This window comes from Prionailurus viverrinus, chromosome B1, assembly GCF_022837055.1.
Source record: "Prionailurus viverrinus isolate Anna chromosome B1, UM_Priviv_1.0, whole genome shotgun sequence".
Lineage (NCBI taxonomy): Eukaryota > Metazoa > Chordata > Mammalia > Carnivora > Felidae > Prionailurus > Prionailurus viverrinus.
In genome coordinates, this window is record NC_062564.1 from 130,641,277 (window position 1) to 130,664,124 (window position 22,848).

Sequence of the window (22,848 nt, forward strand, 5' to 3'; positions counted from 1 at the left end):
AACAAAGCCAAAATAAATAATGTGACTACATCAAAATAAAAAGCTTCCACACAGTGAAGGAAACCATCATCAAAATGAAAGGGAACTTCCTGAATGGTAAAATATATTGCAATTAATATATCTGATAGGGGTTAATAACCAAAATACATAAAGACCTACAACTTGACAGCAAAAAAATTAAAAAAAAATTAAAAAGGAATCTGATTAAAAAAATAGGCAGAGGATCTTAATAGACTCTGTTCCAAAGAAAATACATTGTAGACCAATAGACACATGAAAAAATGCTCAACATCACTAGTGATCAGGGAAATGCAAATCATAACTACAATGAGATATCACCTCACCCGAGTCAGAATGACTAGAATAAAAAAGACTCACAATAACAAGTGTTAGTGAGGATGTGAGAATATGAAGAAAAAGGCACTCTTGTGCACTGTTGTAAGAAAGTAAACTGGTACAGCCAGTATGGAAAACAGTACAGTTGTTCTTCAAAAAATTAAAACTAGAATTACCACATGATCCATTAATTCCACTTCTGGGTATTTACCCAAAGAGACTAAAAACATTATTTTGAAAAGATTATGCACCCCTGTGTTTACTGTAGCATTATTTACAATAGCCAAATAGGAACTAACCTGTTTCCACTAATAGATGGATAAAGATACACACACATACACACATACATACAATGGAGTCACAGGGATCAAAAATAATTCACAGTGATGAAAATTACAACATAGGGAATATAGTCAATAATATTGTAACAACTCTGTAAGGTGATGGATGGTAACTATACTGACTGTGGTGAGCATTTCGTAATGCAAATAATTGTTAAATCACTATGTTGTACACCTGAAACCAATATAATACTGTATGTCAGCTATATTTTAATTAAAAAAAAAAGGAGTGAGGCCATCATGAGGGCAAGAAGAATAAGATCTGCTTTTGAAGTTGGAAGGGGAATCAGGAGTCATAAGTTATTCAACAGAGCAAGGATTTTAGATTTTTTACAGTGTGATGAGATACTTGATAGAGTGTTATATCTTGGGGCACTATCTTCTGGCCACAAACAGCTTTGTTGAGTAATCTCAACATACTATCCAAATATCCTTTTCTTTGGGCACCACACTATGAAAAGATTGGAAAGCACTGCAAGAGAGTGTTTACTGTTGAGACTTTGATTTAATGTGATTTGGAGTTGCAGGATGTCTCCATTTGTTGGTTTAATGTCCTTCTGTCAACTTGCTTTATTCTATGAGCTAATGCTTGCCTGTTGCAACCTCTCAGTAGTGATTTTCCAGATCTTGTACCATGGATTAAAACCAGCACACATGTGGGGCACCTGGGTTGCTCAGTCAGTTGAGAGTCCGACTTTGGCTCAGGTCATGATCTCGAAGTTTGTGCATTTGAGTCCCACGTGGGGTTCTGTGCTGACAGCTCAGAGCCTGGAGCCTGCTTGGGATTCTGTCTTCCTCTCTCTCTCTCTCTCTGCCCCTCCCCCGCTTGCACTCTGTCTCTGTCTCTCTCGAAAATAAACAAACATTAAAACAATAACAACAACAACGACAACAAGTGTGACACTCCTGAAACTGGCATCTGCTTTGTGCTTGCAAGCCCTTGGCATCTTTTATACATAGGACACTTATTGATGTCAGCTTGTGACCAATGAATTACTCTTCTAAGAGCACGGGTACAGCAATGAAAAAAAAAACATTAAAATTCCTGTCTCTTTATGTTTACATTCAAATGAGGAGATAGGGAATAAATACTCAAAATACTAACAGGTTAGATGGTGACAAGTTTTAGCCAAGGAGAAAAATTAAGCAAGAAAGGGAAATAGTGAATGTAAACTGGATATTTACAGAATTATTTAGGCCATGAAATCCCCAAAAGGTAAAGTACTGAGCAGGAAGGTATCTGGTAAAAGATAATTCCAGGCAGAAGGAAAACAGGAGCAAAATCCTTGGGGCCGGAGATAGGTGCACAAAAGAGAAACAAAGCCAGTGTAGTAATAATAAAGTTGGTATGCAAAAGTTTAGAGAAGTGAATGGGATGGGAGTGGTAGGTGGGCCAAGCTGTGTTAAGACTTTACATTTCACTCATTGATAAACTGGAAATCATTGGAGGGTCCTGAGTAGCAACCCTCTAACTGACCTCTAGAGAACAGATAAAGGTGACTTAGAGGACTGAAGGAAGGAGCACCAGCTACATAATGATTGTCAAGGACATGACACATTTAACTCTTTATGTTATCAAACTTGTTTGTCTTCATATATTATTTAAAAAGTAAGTATCATTCCATTACCATAAAACACAGGTGTTCATGATGGAAAAAACATTGTAGCCAAAAATTGAAAGAGAGAAATCACATAGTCCTAACACAGATAAACAACATTAAAATATTGGTCAATATCTTTCCAGGCCTTTCTCTGTCTCTCACCCTACCAGCTATCTGTGTTTGTAGAGTGTGTGTGTGTGTGTGTGTGTGTGTGTGTCTTTTTACTCTTCACCCCATACTAAAGATTCCTTCACACAAATGTTTGTTCTGAATGATATTGCTATTTCAGTCATGGTTAGCTCTACAAAATAGTAGTTTCAATATGAATTAGTAATCATTGCTCATTTTTAAGCAAATGGACTGTTGCCATTTATCTGCAATAACTAATCATAATAGATTACAAATGTTTTCACATTTCATTAGATGGAACTTGCTTTGCTAGGATTTACAAATATTCACACAAAGATAGAGAATACCTGTGCCTGTACATTTTTTGTTTTTTATTCAATACATATTTTTCATTAAGTCCCACACTAGGTAGAAGCCAGAAGCACTACCTGTGTGAAATAGCATGGAATAATATTAAAATAATATTAAAAATTTAATGAGATACTTGGAATGAGAACTATGTTAAGAATTCTTTCAACTTGTGTTATACTAATATAATCATCCTTCATAAGGTAAATACCAAGGGAAATATTAAGCAAACTGTAAGTGTAAATTAAAAATTGAATAAATTATAAAACTGGCCAACTTACTGATGGAAATTCAAAAAATTAAAATGTTTACTAAAATTTCCTAATTATGATAAAATGTAGTTTTGAGAGAATAAATAAAGAAGCATTATTATCGAGGTGCCTGGGTGGCTCAGTCAGTTAAGTGTCTGACTCTTGATTTTGGCTCAGGTCATGATCTCATGGTTCGTTAGTTTGAGCCCACATCAGGCTCTGTGCTGACAGTGCAGAGCCTGATTGGGATTCTCTCTCTCTCACTCCCTGTCTGTGCTCCTCCCCCACTTGTGCTCTCTCTCATACTAAATAAATTTTATATATATATTTTTTTAAAAAAGAAGTGCTATTATCAATTCTCTAGAATCCTTTCATTTTGTAGCATGCAAAGTGCATCTTATGTAACAAATACAAGATAAAAATTTTGTTTCAGGTAGTCATATGTGAACTAATTAAATAATATGTAAAATATTACAGAAAGTATATGCTTTCCAATGGGGACTATAAAATGCATCACTAAAAGGAAATGTTATAAAATTTATGACTTAGTAGAAATATCTTCAATAAAAATCAACAGACTTTTAGCTAATTGGTTAACTTTCTAGGAGGTATACATGACTTTTCTGATAATCAATATAAAATACAACTGAAGAAAAATTAAGAACCTCCTCTGTTATGACAGTTTTACAGAACTTTATCATTTTCTCAGATTGCTAAGAAGATTACTGGAAAAGTGCTGTGGACTTATAAGATGATAAGAGGTTTTTTTAAAGGCTATTGCTTTTTATTTGAAGGCTTGCAGGTGCAAATAATTCACTGAAGCCTGTACTATGGATTCAATTATTCAATGAAGGAACAAAAAAAGTGAGTCAATACAAAATTCTCTCTATACATGTATGAGTTTACCTACAAAAACTGGCATACATGAATGTAAATACAGACACTTATCCACAAAAGAAAAAAATATGGATATGTAACAGTATTAAACATATATATGTATGAATGTATGTGTGTATATTTGTATGTGTGTGTGTGTGTGTGTGTGTGTGTGTGTGTGTGTGTATGAAATATATATCAAAATGGATGGGGGTAAAATACAGTCTATTTCTCTCCTTACCTTCATACTTATTCATTATTTAAATATTAATATATTCTGAATATTTCTAGGGTAGATATGCAATGCCATGTCAATAAATGGTCAATGAATATTTACTGAATACTTGTTGATAGCAAAAATATCATTGAATAGAATATTTTTATTTCTACAAGTCTATTTTTAATTAAAAATAATAAAACACTATTTTGAGAATTGCATTCCTAAAATTAAACTGCAAGCAAAATTTTCCTTGATTTATGATTAATTTTAGTTCAAGTGTTTTAATTTTTGGTCAATATAAAAAGTTTATCACTAATATCCCGGAGTCATTTTTTTGTGACTCTAACAACAAAAATTAACTAGATGCTAAAAATAATATATGAATACAACACACGGATGTCAATATGCAATTGCAACTGCACTGTCAATATGAAATTACACATGAAATCCTTTGTATAGAAAAATAACATTTAAAACAATATACCAGGGTATAGATCTAAGAAGGGAAATATTAAAATAACATGATTTAAATAATTTTTTCCTATGGTCTCTAAATTTAGAGCTTTGAAAGAATACTTAAAATAGGATTAATACTCGATTTTCTGTCTGGGTGGGTCTCAAGGGTGTTTCGAGAATGTAATATGTATATGATTCAATTCTGGGGTCTAAAGGGGCCAGGTAGAAGCACATGTAAAAATACCCTATAATCAAAATGTATTTCCCTAGATACTTTAACTCAAACATTGTCATGAGAAAGAGATGGGCTGAAAACAGAACTGTTCATAGGTAACCTTGGAGAATATGATAGGCTACTTTGAGCTAAAAGAGACTCAGTTCTGAGTCAGTTTTAACAAGGGAAACCAGAGAAATAGAGTGTCTAGCAGTATGACATGATGGTGCTTCCCCAGGCAGAAAAATAACACCATGAGAGAGTAAACAAGTCCCTTTGTTATTTTCCTGAAAAGTGCTATAAAACATCTCAGTTACCAATAGATTTCAGTATTAGTAACTACCATCTAAAGAAGGGTTTATTAGCCTTGGCCCTATTGCCATGCAGGGCTGGATAATTGTTTGTTGTGGGGAGCTTTCTTGTGCACTGTGGGATATTAAGCAGCATCCCTGGCATCTACCCACTAGGTTACAGTGGTATCTTCCAATTGTGACAATCAAAAATATCTCCAGACATTGCCCAGTGTCCCTGGGAAGGGTAGGAGATGTGGTGAGCAGGGAATTGCTTCTAGCTGGATATCACTGCTCTAAATAGGATAATAAAAAAGAATTAACATACGTTACCTACAGATTTTTTTTTCTGGCTCTCTCTCTTAGTTTGATTTAATATTTTCCTTTCACACATTTGCTCTGCCATTTTTATAAACACTTACTTTCATACTGAATCAACAAAAATAAAGTCTTTAATCATTTCTGATCTATGCTTCATGAAAATCTCCTTTACCAGTAAATTTTTCTGAAATGTGACTTAAGGTGTAGTTTTTCTTGATATTCCATAAAAAAGGGACAGTTATGTTTTATCCCTACTCATGAGAGTAAAGTGAGAGAAGAAGGATGTGTGTGTGTGTGTGTGTGTGTGTGTGTGTGTTTCTCCAAATTAACATTTGGAGAATCCCTAGAGAGGTATCCCACTATGACTGGAAAAGTTAGCTTAAACATTAGAGTTCACGTGTAATAAAAACTTCAATACTTCCTCCTTAGAAAATCTAACTTCTGGTTGCAATAATAAAAACCAGAATAATGAATTTAGAAAAATTCAGAACAATATCCAGAATATTGCTAAAAGCTTCCAAATGTGTCTATACGAAGCCAGATATCAAATTCTATTTCTTTTTGCAAGACATACCAAGAGTTAATAAAATGTGGCTTTTTATAACATTTCTTCATTAATATTTACAAAATATATTTCTTTTTAAAATTGTATTTGATTTCTAACAAACCTTGTGAACCTTGCAAAGAATATGATGCCAGTAGAATTTATGAAAAGTTAGAGAAGAACATTTTACCCCCACTTTTAGTACTCTTCTTTCTTATTTTATAAAAGGAAGAAAAGTAACTAAAAAATGTCTTTTACTTTATGAAACTTTTTCTGTTGAAAAAAGGGGTATGCCCTTCATAGCACTTTCCCCTCTTCTGGCCCAAAGAACTCTCAATGGAATTCCTTGACAAACTTTTCAGTTACTAAGTACTTTCTACAAAAGTACATTGTATTACGTGGCAATGAGAAAAAATGAAATATGGCCTTTTGTAGCAACGTGGATGGAACTGGAGAGTGTGATGCTAAGTGAAATAAGCCATACAGAGAAAGACAGATACCATATGTTTTCACTCTTATGTGGATCCTGAGAAACTTAACAGGAACCCATGGGGGAGGGGAAGGAAAAAAAAAAAAAGAGGTTAGAATGGGAGAGAGCCAAAGCATAAGAGACTGTTAAAACTGAGAACTGAGGGTTGATGGGGGGTGGGAGGGAGGAGAGGGTGGGTGATGGGTATTGAGGAGGGCACCTTTTGGGACGAGCACTGGGTGTTGTATGGAAACCAATTTTTCAATAAATTTCATAAAGCACAAAAAAAAAAATAAAAATAAAAAAGTACATTGTATTACCTCTCCTTGGACAAGAGTGCTAGATGAAAAGCTAAGTGTTAAGGTCACACTCTCATTTCTTTTATGCTTTAACAAATCCAGAACTATTGAGAGATAAGGCATTGATTCATTAACCCTTTGCAGTGAGGTGGTGAGCCATTAGGATTCATGATATCAATTGTCCTGAGAAATCACACTCACGGACTTATTAGTAAGATGAAATTTATAATTTCATTATAAATGAAATTATAAATTATAATTTATAAATTATATAATTTATAAATTATAATTTATAATAATTTATTATATAAATGTTATATTTATATAAATATTATATAAATGTTATAATTTATAATTATAACATTTGTTTTCCCAACTATATCACATGCGAAATTTATAATTTCATTACTCTCTACCAATCCTGAGTGAAATCTGGTTTTATACTCCTTCCCTCTTACTAAAGTTCTATCCCAGGTGCATAGGAGATACCCAACAAATGATCCCTGAATGAAAGTCGGTGATAATGAGAGATCTCACACTTGTCTGTGATGAACAATTCTAACCATATTTATGAAAGTTGGAAATGTAACATATGGTTGCCTCAGAGAGTAGGGCAGAAGAGAGCACCAGAGTAGCATGTCAGCTCTGTTTCAATTACATGTAGGATAAACAAACAGAGACTCCACGGTGCAATCATATTGCTTTCAAGAGTACCCTGGAGTCAGCTAAAAGTGGTTATCTCCATACCCAAGAACCAGGTTATGCAGGCGGAAACCTTGCTGTTTTAATTACCATGTATGCTTGTTAAAAGACTATAAATATGCTTCTTGCTCTACAGTTCTACAGAAGCTTGTACAAAGAACAGAGGTGACTTCCAACCTCCCCTTCTGAATCAAATGGCTAGAGCTGTGCTAATTCAACATGTATTCATTTTTAAAGTTTCTATATTTGATTACTAGGTTATGATATTAGAATGCAGCAGCATAATTCAGTTTTCTTCATGAGAGCCTATACCAGAAGATGTAGTTGGTAAATAAAAATACATTATGTAGTTGGTAATAAAAATACGTTTCAGTCTCCAACAAGTTAAGTTAGTCTCAGGAAAAAAATTATAAGGCTTCACTCTGATAACTCAGAAATGTAGATGCTCCAATGATAAAAGGAAATTCAAGCTAATTCAGTCTGAGGCATTAATACGTAACACAAAACAACAAAATGTCATAAAAAATGTCTATTGTCTTTTTTTCTCTTTACTTTCTCTTTTTATCAAAATATAATGTTAATTGGGGTCCTATGGAATAGTCTCTCAATGAAATCAAAGCATCATCGCTGCTTTTTGCACCTTTCCGGTAAGCACTCTTCTATCACTGTACCTGGCAGAGAGGTGTGGTGTGATAATGGGCTTAGTCTCTGGTGTCAGACTAACATGGGGCACACTTAGTACTTGTTGTGAAATCAGGTCAGTTATTTATCTTCTCTAAACCACCATGTTTTTGTCTATAGAGCAGGAATAATGACAGGGCCTGCTACTTACAGTTGTTAGGGGTACTGAATGAGGTGAAAACACCATAGAGTGGAAATTACAGTTGTTTTGCTTACTGGGTATGCCCAACACCTACACAGGTAACTGGTATATAACATACTCATTACATATTTTGTCAAATAAATGAATGTATGAAATGCATGGCATTTAGCTTACTGCATTGTAATGATTTGTTTTCCCAACTATATCACATGAGAACTAAACATGTAACTGCAGGAAGACATTTAACTATTATTTGTGTACTCAGAGTGCTGCGCTTCACCCCCTGTAGTGACAATAATCATGACCACACACTCCCTTATTTACTACAATGTTTTCTGATTTTCCAGTGGTTACTATACTTAACCAGTTGGAGAATATGATATTCTTTCAAGTTAAATTTTTACTGATGTGTTTTTTGTGTTATTCAGGCCTATTTAATTATTGCTTTATTCCTATTAAAGTTGAAGGCATTTTTAAATGTCTGATGGGACTAAACAGGGTTAAACTGGGTTCCTATGCAGCACAGTTGTTCATATAAACAGACATAAAATGTGTTCTTTACATACAGAAATAAGAGAATATAGAAAAGTGAGCAGAAAATATTGGAAAGCACTGTGTGCCTGTGTCTGATACTCAGAGGTATTTCGTAAGTATCTCTTCTCTTCTTCTATAAAAATCTGTAAAATAATCCTAGAAATCAATAAGCTGATAGGAAATCTCGAATTGTGCTAAAATACACGATATTTCTGAAATTACCACATCTCACAGTAGACATGTTTGTTATGGTAATTATAACAACATTAAAAGGCATTGTGACTGCACCTATGTATTCTAACAATCTCTACTCATTTGTGGTTGGTTGGTATGTCATTTTATATGATTTTATCTCCCAGGGCTCAACACATTTTAAGCTAGCAAACATTTGCTAAATAATATTTTAAAAATAATGTTAATTCATACAAATCATGATTTCTTAGGAGAGTTTGGTTGATGAATCAAACTTATACTCAACCCAGTATTCTAAGTATTTCACCTCATTCTATTTTTTTTTTTTTATTTTATTTTTTTAGTTAAAATTAAGTAGAATGGAGACTAGAGACTTCTTTGGGCAGACAAAAAGTTCACATAAATTAGAACTAAATCTATCTCATTTCATAACCATAATTGAAACTTAAACCTAGGTTATTTCTTGTAAATGCCTCTGAAAGTATAAAAGAAACTTAAGTCAACCTTCCCAAAAATGGTATGAAAAAGTCACTTAATCTCCTGCCATCTGGAAACATCTATTGTAATAACCAATTGTTGTAAAGGGTAAACAACCTCATTTTCACTTTTAAGCCATCCTATAACTTCATGCCTTGGCGCTTCACAGCAGTCTTTGAATTTGAAGGCTCCCAGTTTAGAAACTGTTCTTATATGCACCATAAACTCTTATTAAATACTGTTTATTGATTTAGTGGTTTTATTTTTGCTTTTTTTGACACTTCTAACACATAAAAATTGCTTAAGAATGTCAAAATCTATGTTTTAAAACTTGGGAAATTAATTACTGATGAACAGTGGGAATTAGCATCTTTTTAAATTTTGTGTAGTTAAAATGCTATTGATAAGATTTGAAATCGTGACAGTAAAACACAGACTGAAAATGCTTCTACTATTTACAAATTTTCTTTTCATCCTGTATAAATATTTTAAAAGTATAAATGTGAATAAAATTCTGAGAACACAAAATGTTTTTCTAACATTTTGATTAATGCTTTCTTCCAACTTACATAATTATTTTCTAATAATTTATTCTGATAATAGATTTTAAAAAGATCATCCTAAAAATATCAGAATCCAATTTAGTATCTATACATATATATTGTAATTATTTTTAGACTAAACTGAAAGTGGGGCACCTGGGTGGCTCAGTAGGTTGAGCATCCACTTTGGCTCAGGTCATGATCTCATGGCTCAGAAGTTCAAGCCCTACATCGGGCTCTGTGCTGAAAGCTTAGAGCCTGGAGCCTGCTTTGGATCTGTGTCTCCCTCTCTCCCTGCCCCTCCCTCCCTCACGCTCTGTCATTCTCTCTCACAAAAATAAACATTAAAAAATAAAATTTAAAAAAATTGAAAAAAAAACTGAAAGTAAGTGACAGCTTTGGTAATGCTACCATACTGACATAATGAAGGTTGACCTATTTGTCTTATGATGAAAATAGTTTGAATCAATTAGTATAGTAGGAATCAGCAAATTAATAATGGGCTGGAAGTAAATAATGCCAATAATTTCACTTTATCCTAAGTGGTAGGAAAACACATTTAGAAAGATGAAATTGATTTGCTTACATATGAAAATTCCCAAAGACACTTTTCTCATTAAGTAAAAAATGTGAATCATGTACCGTGAGAATTGAATGAGACCATGTTTTTTATATCATAAAGGTTGAAAATATGATACATGATTTAGGAGAAAATATGGAAAGCCTTTAACACTAAATTAGAGGGCAAAAAACTTACATGAAATCTATTTGTTTTGGTTGAGGCAAATTATCTATTTCTAGATAAAGCATAACATATTGTTTGGGAATAAGAAAGCCATTTTTGTTCACACATTTAAAATGTTATACTTGTCACTTAAAATCTCCAGAGATATTTACAGAAGAAAAATGTGCCTAATGATAAGGTTGTAAGGAGGTAAATGACTAAAAAATGTTGTTAGAATAACATTGTCACCATGAATTATTCTGACAAGTACAATACTAACAGTTAGAAATACATTGTGAAGTAGCCTTGAAAAAACTCTATTATAGATATGGGGATGATCATTTATTTAAAAAATAAAGTTAAAATAAGCTGAAATAAGGCTGAGATAACATCGACAAATCCTAGGCAAATCAGTAGACTGTTGATTATAAGCAGAAATATTTTTATAAAAAATAGAAATACTTGAAAAACTAATGGAAAGATTGCAATATACCTGAAGAATATGGTGTAAGTAATATGTTTATGTCATATCTTAAAAACTGAGATAGCATTACGTACATGTGACATTTTAAGGAGAAGGTATTCACAGGTTTACAAATTTTTGAATTAAGTTTTTCTCAAAAACTGATGGAATCAAAGGATTTTTATGTCAGCATATTTACCAAATGATAATTTTCACATTTTAATTAAAAGCAGATTAGTTCAGGGGTCCCTGGGTGGCTCAGTAGGTTAAGCGTCTGACTCTTGGTTTCAGCTCAGGTCATGATCTCACAACCTACTATGATATCAGAAAGACCCTGTGCTGGACCCTGCACTGACAGCACAGAGCTTGCTTGGGATTCTCTCTCCTTCTCTCACTGCTCTTACCCTACTGGTGCTCACTCTCTCTCTCAAAATAAGAACAAACATTAAAAAAAAAAGGTTAGTTCAGAAAAAAGTATAATAGGCATTGGTGCTGTTTGTCAGTGTTTTTTGGTTTTCCCACTTCTGGGCACATGGTTGGTGCGTGCTTGCTGCTCCCTTACCTATGACCATATGACTCACTTTGTTTTGACCAATAAGATGTGAGAAGTGTTATGAGCCACTTCTGAATGGAAATTTAATATCTGATGTACAATTTGTGACTTACTCTCTTTCCCTCAAAGGCTGCAACATAACATACAAAGATTGTTCCACTAAACTGAGTCTTACAGTGAGGGCAGGCAGGTGCCTGTTGGCCAGCAATAGATATATAGCTTAAGTGAGCAATCAATTCATCAATAAATGATGTTAAAGTCACTAAAATTTGGGAATTGTTGTTTCTTCAGCATAACCATGGATTCAGTTTATTTCACTCTATTTGGGGGGCTGTACAGTATAATGATGAAGGATCTATATCCTGGAATCAAGACTGCTTGGATTCATATCCCAGATTCATCACCATGTATTTGATATTAACTTGGGAATTTTATGTCAACTTGTTATGCCTCAATTTCCTCCTTTATAAAATGAGAATAACAATAGAATCTATCTTATTTTGTTTAAGATTAGATGAGTCAACACACACAGAGCACTTAAACATTTACTTGGCATGTAGTAGTACCTAATAAATATTAGCCATTATTCTTTCCATCTAAAAGAACTCTAGCACCTTGCATTTGCTTATGATTGTAATGTCACTATAACTGTTCATAATTATCGTTGTAAAAATGAAATGTAATAGCTGCCTTATTAGAATTTTAGTTTTATTGTCTTTTTTTAGAAGCATCACACTCCAGAATGATGCATATATGCTATTTCTCTATTAAACAGAATATTTGATTTATAATCATATTATCTCTTCTAATTCTGATAAAGAAGAGTGAGTACAATATGAGAGCAATGATACCAATACTATTAGCCATCATCATTTGGAACATATTTATTTTACCCCTGGTATTAGTAGACCAGCATATTCCCAGGGACAGCAGCACAAGTAGACTCAGCATGAATGACAGAAAGCATTGTGGACTAAGACTCTGAAGACTAACCCTGTGGTTGGGAGGCAGCTTTGCTGCCTTCAGCTTCTCAGTCCCTGTTACGGTTTTCCAACACTTTTGCTACCCTGAAAATCACTGTGGTAAAGCCTACTGACATCAGCTCTTGAGAGTCTAGACACTTAGAGAACAAAGAATATGAATACAACTCTCTTTAGTACCCCTCTTAGGCCCATAAGGATTTACATTTCAATTCTGAATATAGTTGAGCATGTCTTTGCTCTGTAAAACAAAATAAAACAAAACAAAAACCAAACAAACATACAGAACCTGAAAATAGTACTTCAGTCTACACTCTGATAAGTGTTCTGTTGTGACTTTGGACAAGTAAGTAAACATTTTGAATCCATTTTCTGTTAAGTTGTGTAAGTACATCTGTAAAGCAAGGAGGATGAATTAAATTACCTCTAACCACCCCTCCACCCACCCCCCGCATTTTTAAAGAGGACTGAAAAATCCTATACAATATATTCTATATTTTAAAGAGTTAATACCTCACTTGGGGTGATAAGAGTAGCACACATGAAATAGCCATGGATAAATTCAAATATTCCATGATTCACCTACAAGGCTATAGAGAAGTGTGTTTTAAAGTGCAGGTTCTGGGTCTGGCAGACCTATGCTTAAATGTAGCTTAGTAACTTTCTAGTTGTGTGATTTGGGCAAGTTACTTAATTTCCCTGTATTTCAGTTTTCTTGCTTGCAAAGGATACCACATAGGAATAGCTAGCTCACAGACTTTTATGAGGATTAAAACATTTAAAATATGTAAAGCCTTTAGAACAGCACTTGACACACAGAGCCAAAAATGTTAGCCATCAGTGAACTATAGAGGGCTTTAAAGAAGATAGAATTCAATTATGCCTAAGGAAGCCAAGTTATATGCTGCGGTGGAATAGGGAAAATAAAATTTGTTTTCTTCTTCATGTGAAAAAGCAAGAGAGAAGACATAGCTCTACTGGTTCAGAGAATGATGTCAGTAAAGGCACTGAGACTTGTGAGTAGAAATAACACATTCTGTTTGTGAAACAGCAGGAAAACATACAAATCACGCTGCAAATGTTAGATTCAGTTTTTCTTATCTGTGTTTTCTCTTAAGAGAATTTTCTACTATACTTTTTGATACAAACTAAATGGGAGAAAATGAAGTATAAAAAGGATAGACACTTCATAGGCATAAAACTATATCCAAAACATTTTGTTATTTATATTGTATTTTATATTCAGTAAAATATATAATGAGGTATATATATCATAACTAGAAGGACACAAAGAGAGCATATACTCTATTCTAATTAACTGAATGCATTACTGCTCCAGTGTGAGTAATTTTGTATAAATAGCAAATGGAAACAAAAAATAAAATGAGTAAATACTTATAATTTTAAATATGATATATAACATTAAAAAATGGACTATTCTCCTATTTTATAGCATACATCCAGAATGTTTTTAAAAGTAACTTTTGTTTTTTTAATTTTTTTTTAGTATAGTTGACCCACAATGTTATCTTTGTAAAGGAATTTTACTTTTTTTTTCCAACCGAATCATGAAATTCTTGACTTTCAAAAATTGCAATTCTTGAAAGCTTGCCTTAAGTGAGAAATAAAAGGAAACAAAAAGGTAATCTCCAAGAAAAGCAATCTTCTATCTCTTGCCTCAAACTGTGTTTTGAAACATTCAAAACACAGATGAAAAACCAAATATATAACTGCAATCTTGGTCAGATATACTTTTTCTTACAAGGCATTTTTTTAACAATTAAAAAGAAATGAAAATTCCAGGAGACTGGGTTGACCATTCCATTCCAATCGAATATCACTCTCAGAATAACTGGTGGCAATGGAACAGGTGAGGAGGAGGAATTAAAGCAACTGACTTTTCTCCACAGAAGGAAAAAAGGGAAGTAACCTTGTCTAATTGGCACGGACATGAAAACTAAATCTCCAGAAAAATAACCTAATAATACTTCCTAGGAAAAGAGTCTTTATATGGAGTTTTTAATAGAGGTCCCTGATTAAGGATTGATTTGAAAAACAAATTTCAAAATCTATGGATTTATGAGCACAGCTCCCTTTGAAAAATGTCATTGTTGGAATATAAAATAGAGGTGTTTCATGGATGAAACATTCTTTCTTCCCTGTGTGGTAACTCCACAAAACCTCATTTAGATATCTGATCTTTTTATTCTGGACCAGAGAGTGGGTGTTCAGTGTGAGATGAAAGAGTTTGGAGAGCTGTCCCTCTTTCATCTGAGCTTTTTTTGTCAAAACCTTTCAAGTAATTAGTAAAGCTTGATATTGGGTAAGATCTATGATTTGTATTCGTCTAAATGGACAGTCTGATCCTTTGTGTTAGCTTATCAGATATTGCATATTCTTTTTCACTAAAAACCAACAATAAATTTCTAATGGATAATGTATATGTGAAATTCTACTAGATGCTTTCTACTTTTTATATCAAATTAATTTAAAAAAAATTGGGGGGTTTCTAAAGCTCACCTTCTGGTAACAGAGCATTAGAAAAACAATATTTAGTATCAATTTATGCATATATAAATGTTTATTCATTCTGTATTTCCGTTAATGAAATGGATAGGGTAGCTTTTAAGATATTTGTCATTAATTTTTAGGGTCCTATTCTTTAAAAAAAGTTTTGTTAATGTTTATTCATTTCTGAGAGACAGAGAGAGACAGAGCATGAGTGGGGACGGGCAGAGAGAGAGGGAGACACAGAATCTTAAGTAGGCTCCAGGCTCCGAGCTGCCAGCACAGAGCCCGATGCAGGGCTTGAACCCACGACCGTGAGATCATGACCTGAGACAAAGTTGGACGCCCAACTGAATGAGCCACCCAGGTGCCCCTAGGGTCCTATTCTTAAAATTCATGTAGCCACAACCAAATGGCAGTCAGATGATAGAGATCTCCAACAACATAAATCATAAAATTGTGTAAAAATTTTACTGAAGTATAAATTGAACACTAAATAAACAACAACACAATAACTTCTTAAAACATATTATACAAACCATGAGGTAAACAAAATTAAAATTTGTGTAGAATATTTATTACTAAGTGAAGTTACTTGTTCTTTTAAGTTGACTCTGCTATCCTTAGTGGGAAAAGGTACAAATAAATCTCTTTCCAGGTCAGAAATCTTGCCAGCCCTATGAAGAAGAAACTTCCATGAAGAACCTGAGTAGGAGGGCATGACATCTATTCCCTCTCCACAGACATTATATTCAAAATTTATGAATACACAAGCCTTTCAGGTTGTTATCAAAGTTTAAGTTATTGGCTATTTTTCCTCACAGGGGGAAAGAATATTGCATATCATAATGGTAATTACTGTTCCACCCCCCCCCCCCAAAAAAAAGCACCAAGGGGTAGAGATTTATTTTAGAAATAATAATCATACATAACATGGTATAATATGGCAAGACAGGAAGACCCTGAATTTACTTTCTCCACAGACACAACACATCTAAGCCTATTTATAGAGCAATTCCTCCTGAAAAACAGAGGGCTGACTGAACAAAATAACACAGGGAGAGAATGGCAATAGAGACAAAGATGTGGTAATGAAGGGAACTCCCACCTCCAACACTCCTGGAAATGCAGGGGGAGGGATACCACTGAGGGGACTGGGAGCAGATATGTCTGCCCTGGGCACAGAAAAGAAGCCATAGTGTAAAAGAGCAGGTAGTGTTGAAAATATGCAGCCTTAGAACTCCCACCACAGAGAGGGGGGAGCTGCTGGAACACTATGGTTTACATGCATCCTATACCTTGGTAGTGCAGATGGCAGCAGGGTCCAGGCACCATACTCAGCCTGCCACCTTAGCAAGACCCGGGCCTCTAGCCTACACCAGCCCCAGATACCTTGGAGCTCAAACAAACAAACAAACAAACAAACAAAAAACATAGTTTAAAGCAAACAAACAAAAAAACTAGAATATAGAAGAATGAGACCCAGAACCATATCAAATGGAGGGGGAGCTACTGGAACTTTCTCTGGTTTGGCAGGGGTGGGGGCATAGTGAGCATCATGGTTTATGTTCCCCTTCCACCTTGATAGCATGGACAGGAGCATGGTCTGGGTACTCTAACTAACCTACCACCTCAGTGAGCCCTCGGTCCCTGGACCACACCAGCCCCAGCTATCCCACCAAGCCAGCCCCAGTGTGGCAGACATAGGGACACCCCTTTTCAGCACTCACTACAGTTCCAGCTATCACATCAAGGTGACACAGGTTCAAAGCACTATGGAACACTCCAGACCTGTACCACTTTGGATCCAGACAGCTTGCTAGGGCACCTCCAGCACAGAGTGCCCCAAGACCTCCTGATTCACACCTGCTTTTTGGCTCCAGACGCCTCACCTAGGTGTCCCCAGCACTGTGTACCCTAGGATACCCCAGTTTGCAAACACTTCAGCTTCATTTACCCTGCCATCCTCCCACTGCATGGAAAGCCCAGGGAGCATCCTGGTCCATGCTCATTTCATCTTTGGCTGCCCTGCCAGGGTGTTCTCTGCACAGAGATCCCAGAGACTGTCCAGTCTCATGCCTACTTCAGCTCCACCTAACCAAGGCAGCCTCAGCACAGAATGCCCTGCAACACCAGCCCATGACAATCACAACAGATCATTCCATCCAAAAACAGCAGAATACACATTCAAGTACACATAGAACATTTTCCAGAAGAGATCACATATTAGGCCACATAAAAAAGTCACATTGATTTAAGAAGATTAAAGTCATGTCATGCATCTTTCCCAGCCACAATGGCATGAAACTGGAAATCAATCAGAAGAAAACATAAATGGAAAAAACACAAACACACAGAAGGTAAACAACATGCTATCAAACAACCAACAAAGAAATCAGAAGGAAATTAAAAAAAAATACATGGAAACAAATGAAAATGAAAACACAATGGTCCAAACCTCAAAAAATAAGAAAATGTTCTCTTTTTTTTTTTTAGAGTTTTTTTTAAATTTATTTTGAGAGAAAGTGAGAGGAAGTGGGTGAGGGGTAGAGAGGAGAGAAAGAGAATCTCAAGCAGGACCCACACTATCAGTGTGCACAGCCCAATGCAGAGTGGAACTCATGAACTGTGAGATCACGACCCAATCCTAAATCAAGACTCACATGCTTAACCAACTGAGCCACTCAGGTGCCCCAAACAAGAAAAATTTCAAGTGAACAATTTAATTTGAAGGAACTAGAAAAAGGAAAAAAAAGCCCAAGAACAGTAGAAGGAAGGGAATAACAAACATAACGCTCTGATAAACATATCAGAGCATAAATAAATGAAACAGAGATGAAAGAAAGAAAAAGAAAGAAAGAAAGAAAGAAAGAAAGAAAGAAAGAAAGAAAGAGGGAGGGAGGAAGGAGAAAAGATAAAAAAATAAGAGCTGGTTTTTTGAATTGATAAACAAAATTTGTAAACATTTAGCCAGACTCATCAAGGAAAAAAGAGAAATTATTCAAATAAATAAAACCAGAAATGAAAGAGAAGTAACAATTGGCACCACAGAAATACAAAGGATTTTAAGAGAACTCAATGAAAAGTTATATACCACAAAACTGAACTAGAAAAAAAATGGAAAAAGTTACTAGAAACGTACAATCTCCCAAAATTAAATGAGAAAGAATGAAAAAATATGAACAGACCAATTACTAGTAACAGAATTGAGCTGGTCATCAAAAAACTACCACAAACAAAAGTCCAGAATCAGATGGATTCACAGGTGACTTATAACAAACATTTAAAGAAGAGTCAATACCTACTTTTCCTCAAACTATTCCAAAAGGTAGAAGAGGAAGGAAAGCTTCCAAACCCATTCTATGAGGCCAGCATTACCCTCATACCAAAAACACAGACACTACAGGCCAATAACCCTCATGAACATACATGCAAAAATCCTCAACAAAATGTTGGCAAATCACATTCAATAATTCATTAAAAAATTATTCACCATGATCAAATAGGATTTACACCAGCTGATCCAAATCTATAAATCAATTAACACCAAAATGAAAGATAAAAATCATATGATGATCTCAATAAATATAGAAAATCATTAGACAAAATTCAACATTCATTCCTGATAAAAACCCTCAACAAAATGGAGTTAGAGGGAACACACCTCAACATGATGAAAGCTGTATGTGAAAACTACACAGCTAACATCATACTCCATGGAGAGAAGCTGAGAAAATTTTCTCTATGGTCAGGAACAAGAGAAAGATGTACACTTTTACCATTTTTATTCAAATAGTCTTAGAAGTCCTAGCTACAGCCATCAGACCACAAAAAGAACTAAAAGTCATCCAAACTGGTAAAGAAATTTGAACTGTCTCTAGTTGCAGATGATATGATACTATACATACAAAATCCCAAGGTCTCTACCTAAAAACTATTAGAAATAATAAATGAAATCAGTAACGTTTCAGGACACAAAATTCAGTTGCATTTCTATACACTAACAAAAAAGTAAAAAAAAAGAGAAATCAAGAAAACAATTCCATTTACAATTGCACCAAAAATAATACCTAGAATAAACTTAACCAAGGAAGTGAAAGACCTATACTCTGAAAATTATAAAATACTGATGAAAGCAATTCAAGATGACATAAAAACAAAATGAAAAGATCTACTATTCTCATGGATTGGAAAAATTACTATTGTTAGGATGTCCATAGTAACCAATGCAGCCTACAGTTCAATGTAATAAATATCAATAGCATTTTTACAGAAGTAGAATAGTCCTAATATTTGTATGAAACCACGTAAGACCTTGAATAGCAAAAGCCATCCTGAAAAAGAACAAAGCTGGAGGTATCACAAATCCAGATGGCAAGACATATTACTCAGCTGTAAAAATCAAAACAGAATAGTGCTGGCACAAAAACAGACATAGATCAATAGAACAGAATAGAGAGTACGGATATAAAACCATGCTTATATGGTCAAATAGTCTACAACAAAGGACGCAAGAACATACACTAGGAAAAAGATGGTCTGAAAAACTTGTCAGCTATATGCAAATGAAGAACCTGGACCATTTTCTTACATCACACACAAAAACTCAAAATGGAGGTGCCTGGTTGGCTCAATCAGTAGAGTATGCAACTTTCAATCTTTGGGTTGTGAGTTCAAACCCAAAATTGGATGTGGAGATTATTTAAAAATAAAATCTTAGGGGTGCCTGGTGACTCAGTTGGTTAAGCATCCGACTCTTGATTTCAGCTCAGGTCATGATCTCATGGTTTGTGAGACTGAGCCCTGCATTGGGCTCTGCATTGACAGTATGGGGACTGCTTGGGATTCTCTGTCTTCCCCTCTCTCTGCCCCTCCCTCCTTCAAAATAAATATTTAGAAATAAATAAATATCTTAAAATAAATAAATAAATAAATAAATAAATAAATAAATAAATAAATAACAAAATAAAACTCAAATGTATTAAAGACCTAAATGTGAGCTGTGAAGCCATAAAACTCCTAGATAAAACAGAGGCAATAATTTCTTGGATATCAGCCATGGAAACATTTTTGTGGATATATCTCCTCAAGAAAGAGAAATAAAAGCAAAATAATTTTTAAGTGTATTTATTTACTTTGAGAAAAAGAGAGAGAGTGGGAAGATACAGAATCCCAAGCATGCCCTGCACAGGCAGCTCAGAGACCAACTTGGGGCTCAAACTCACAAACCGTGAGATCATGACCTGAGCCAAAACCAAGAGTCAGATGCTTAACCAACTGAGCCACCCAGGCAACTGCAAAAATGAAATATTGGGATTACATTATAAAAAAGCTTTTTTTAAAAAAAATGTTTATATTAAAAGAGAGAGAGAGAAAGAGAAAGACTGAGCTACTCAGGCACCCCTAAAAGTTTTGCACAGCAAAAGCAATCATCAACAAAATGAAAAGGTAACCTACTCAATGTTAGAAGATATTCATAAATGGCATATCCTATAAAAGGTTAATACCCCCACTATATCAAGAACTTATACAACTCAATATCCCAAAAAAATCGAATTAAAAATAAGCAGAGATCTGACTGGACATCTTCCAAAGGAGGCAAACACATGGCGAACAGACACATGAAAAAATGCTCAACATCATTAATTATCTTGGAAATGCAAATCAAAACCACATTGAAATATTATCTCATACCTGTCAGAATGGCTAGAATCAAAAAGGCAAGAAATAGCAAGTGTTGGTGAGGATGTGGAGGAAGAGCAACCCTTATTCATTGTTGGTGGGAATGTAAATTGGGGCAGCAACTGTGGAAAACAGTATGGAGGTTACTAAAAAAATTAAAAATAGAAGCTTATACCTGAAACTACTATAACAGTATGTTAACTGAAATTAAAATAAAATAAAATAAATAAAAATAGAAATGTCTTATGGCCCAGTAATTCTACTACTGGGTATTTACTCAAAGAAAACAAAAACATTAATTGAAAAGATACATGCACTTCTATGTTTACTGCAGCATTATTTACCATAGTCAAGATATGGAAGCAACCCAGTGTCCATCAATAGATGCATGGAGAAAGATGTGCTACACACACACACACACACACACACACACACACACACACACACACTGGAATATTACTTGAACATAAAAATAATGGGATCTTGCTATTCATGACAACAAGGATAGACCTGGAGCATATCATGCTAATTGAAATAATTCAGACAAAGAAAAACAAATACTATATAATTTCACTTGTATGTGGAATCTAAAACACAAAACAAATGAATAGGCAAACAAAAAGAAACAGACCCATAAATACAGAGAACTGATGGTTCCCAGAAGGAAAGGGGGGGATAGGCAAAATGGATAAAGGGGAGTGGGAGATATAGCCTTTCAGTTATGGAATGAATATATCACTGGAATAAAAGGTACCACATACAGAATATAATCAGTGGTATTGTAATAGCATTGTATGGTGACAGATGGTCGTTACAATTGTGGTGAGCACAGCATAACATATAGAGTTGTTAAATCACTAAGTTATACACCTGAAACTAATGTAACATTTTTTGTCAACTATAGTTCAAGAAAAAAAAATGTTAAGATAGCATAGAACTACATTTAGAGTTCCTGTAGGAACATATAGGCAAAAAAATACAACATTAAAAGCATCCTTTTTTAAAATTTGACATTTCCACCTCTAGCAGCAAGTTAAACATGGGAAAGAAAGTACATTTTGTTTTCTAAATAAACAGAACTTCAAAACAACATCAAATTTAGGTAATTATGAAAAATGTTACCATTTTTAAAACTTTAGCAAGGAAGTTATGTGTGTCATAACAAAATCTTACGTGTGTAATAACATACTTATTTTAGACTCTTCATTAAAAAAATACAAACAGCTATGTGTCATAAATCTAACTGGGAATAAGTTACCTACATTTTTTAAAAGAGGTGAACAGTTTTAATATTTTTTGTTTTATTTGTTTGTTTATTTATTTATTTTAGAGAAAGAGAGACAGAGAGAGAGAAAGAGTGCGTGTGAGAAGGGGAGAAGGGCAGAAGGAGAGGGAGCAAAAGAATCTCAAGTAGTTTCCACACTCAGTGCAGAGCCAGCACAGGGCTCAAACCCAAAACCCTGGGATTATGACCTGAGCCAAAATTAAGAGTCAGAAGCTCAACCAACTGAACCAACCAGGCAGGCGCCCTTAAGTTGCCTATATTTTAAAATATGATAAACAAAAACATTTAACATGCATATATTATAGAGCATGACAAATTAAATTTTCATGATTTAAAATATAGATAAAATGTGTTAATAAAACTATTTTCTTGGCTCATATGTTATACATGTTAAAGAATTAGGTATTCACATAGTCAAGATTTATCATCACAATTAGTCCTATCCATAATGCATATTTCAGAGAAATTCTATCTTTAATAATGCATAATGTATACACAATATGCAATTATCTATATATCTGTAAATGTAATCCATGTATAATCTGTATTGAGTTTTGTCATTATAAAATCCACCAGTATTCTGAAGTCAGAAAAATAAAACAAAATTCTTTTGATCTGGAACACCTGAGCATAATCTATGACTTTGATATCATTAGAATAGTTACATGAACTTGAGAAAGCTCATACT

The 22,848-nt window shown here is 34.3% G+C and overlaps 1 protein-coding gene across 2 annotated transcripts in view; it reads right to left on the reverse strand.

Annotated features, from left to right (window-relative positions):
* Positions 1-22,848, reverse strand: part of CCSER1 (coiled-coil serine rich protein 1) — a 1,330,630-nt gene that overhangs the window by 616,549 nt on the left and 691,233 nt on the right. The window lies entirely within an intron of this gene.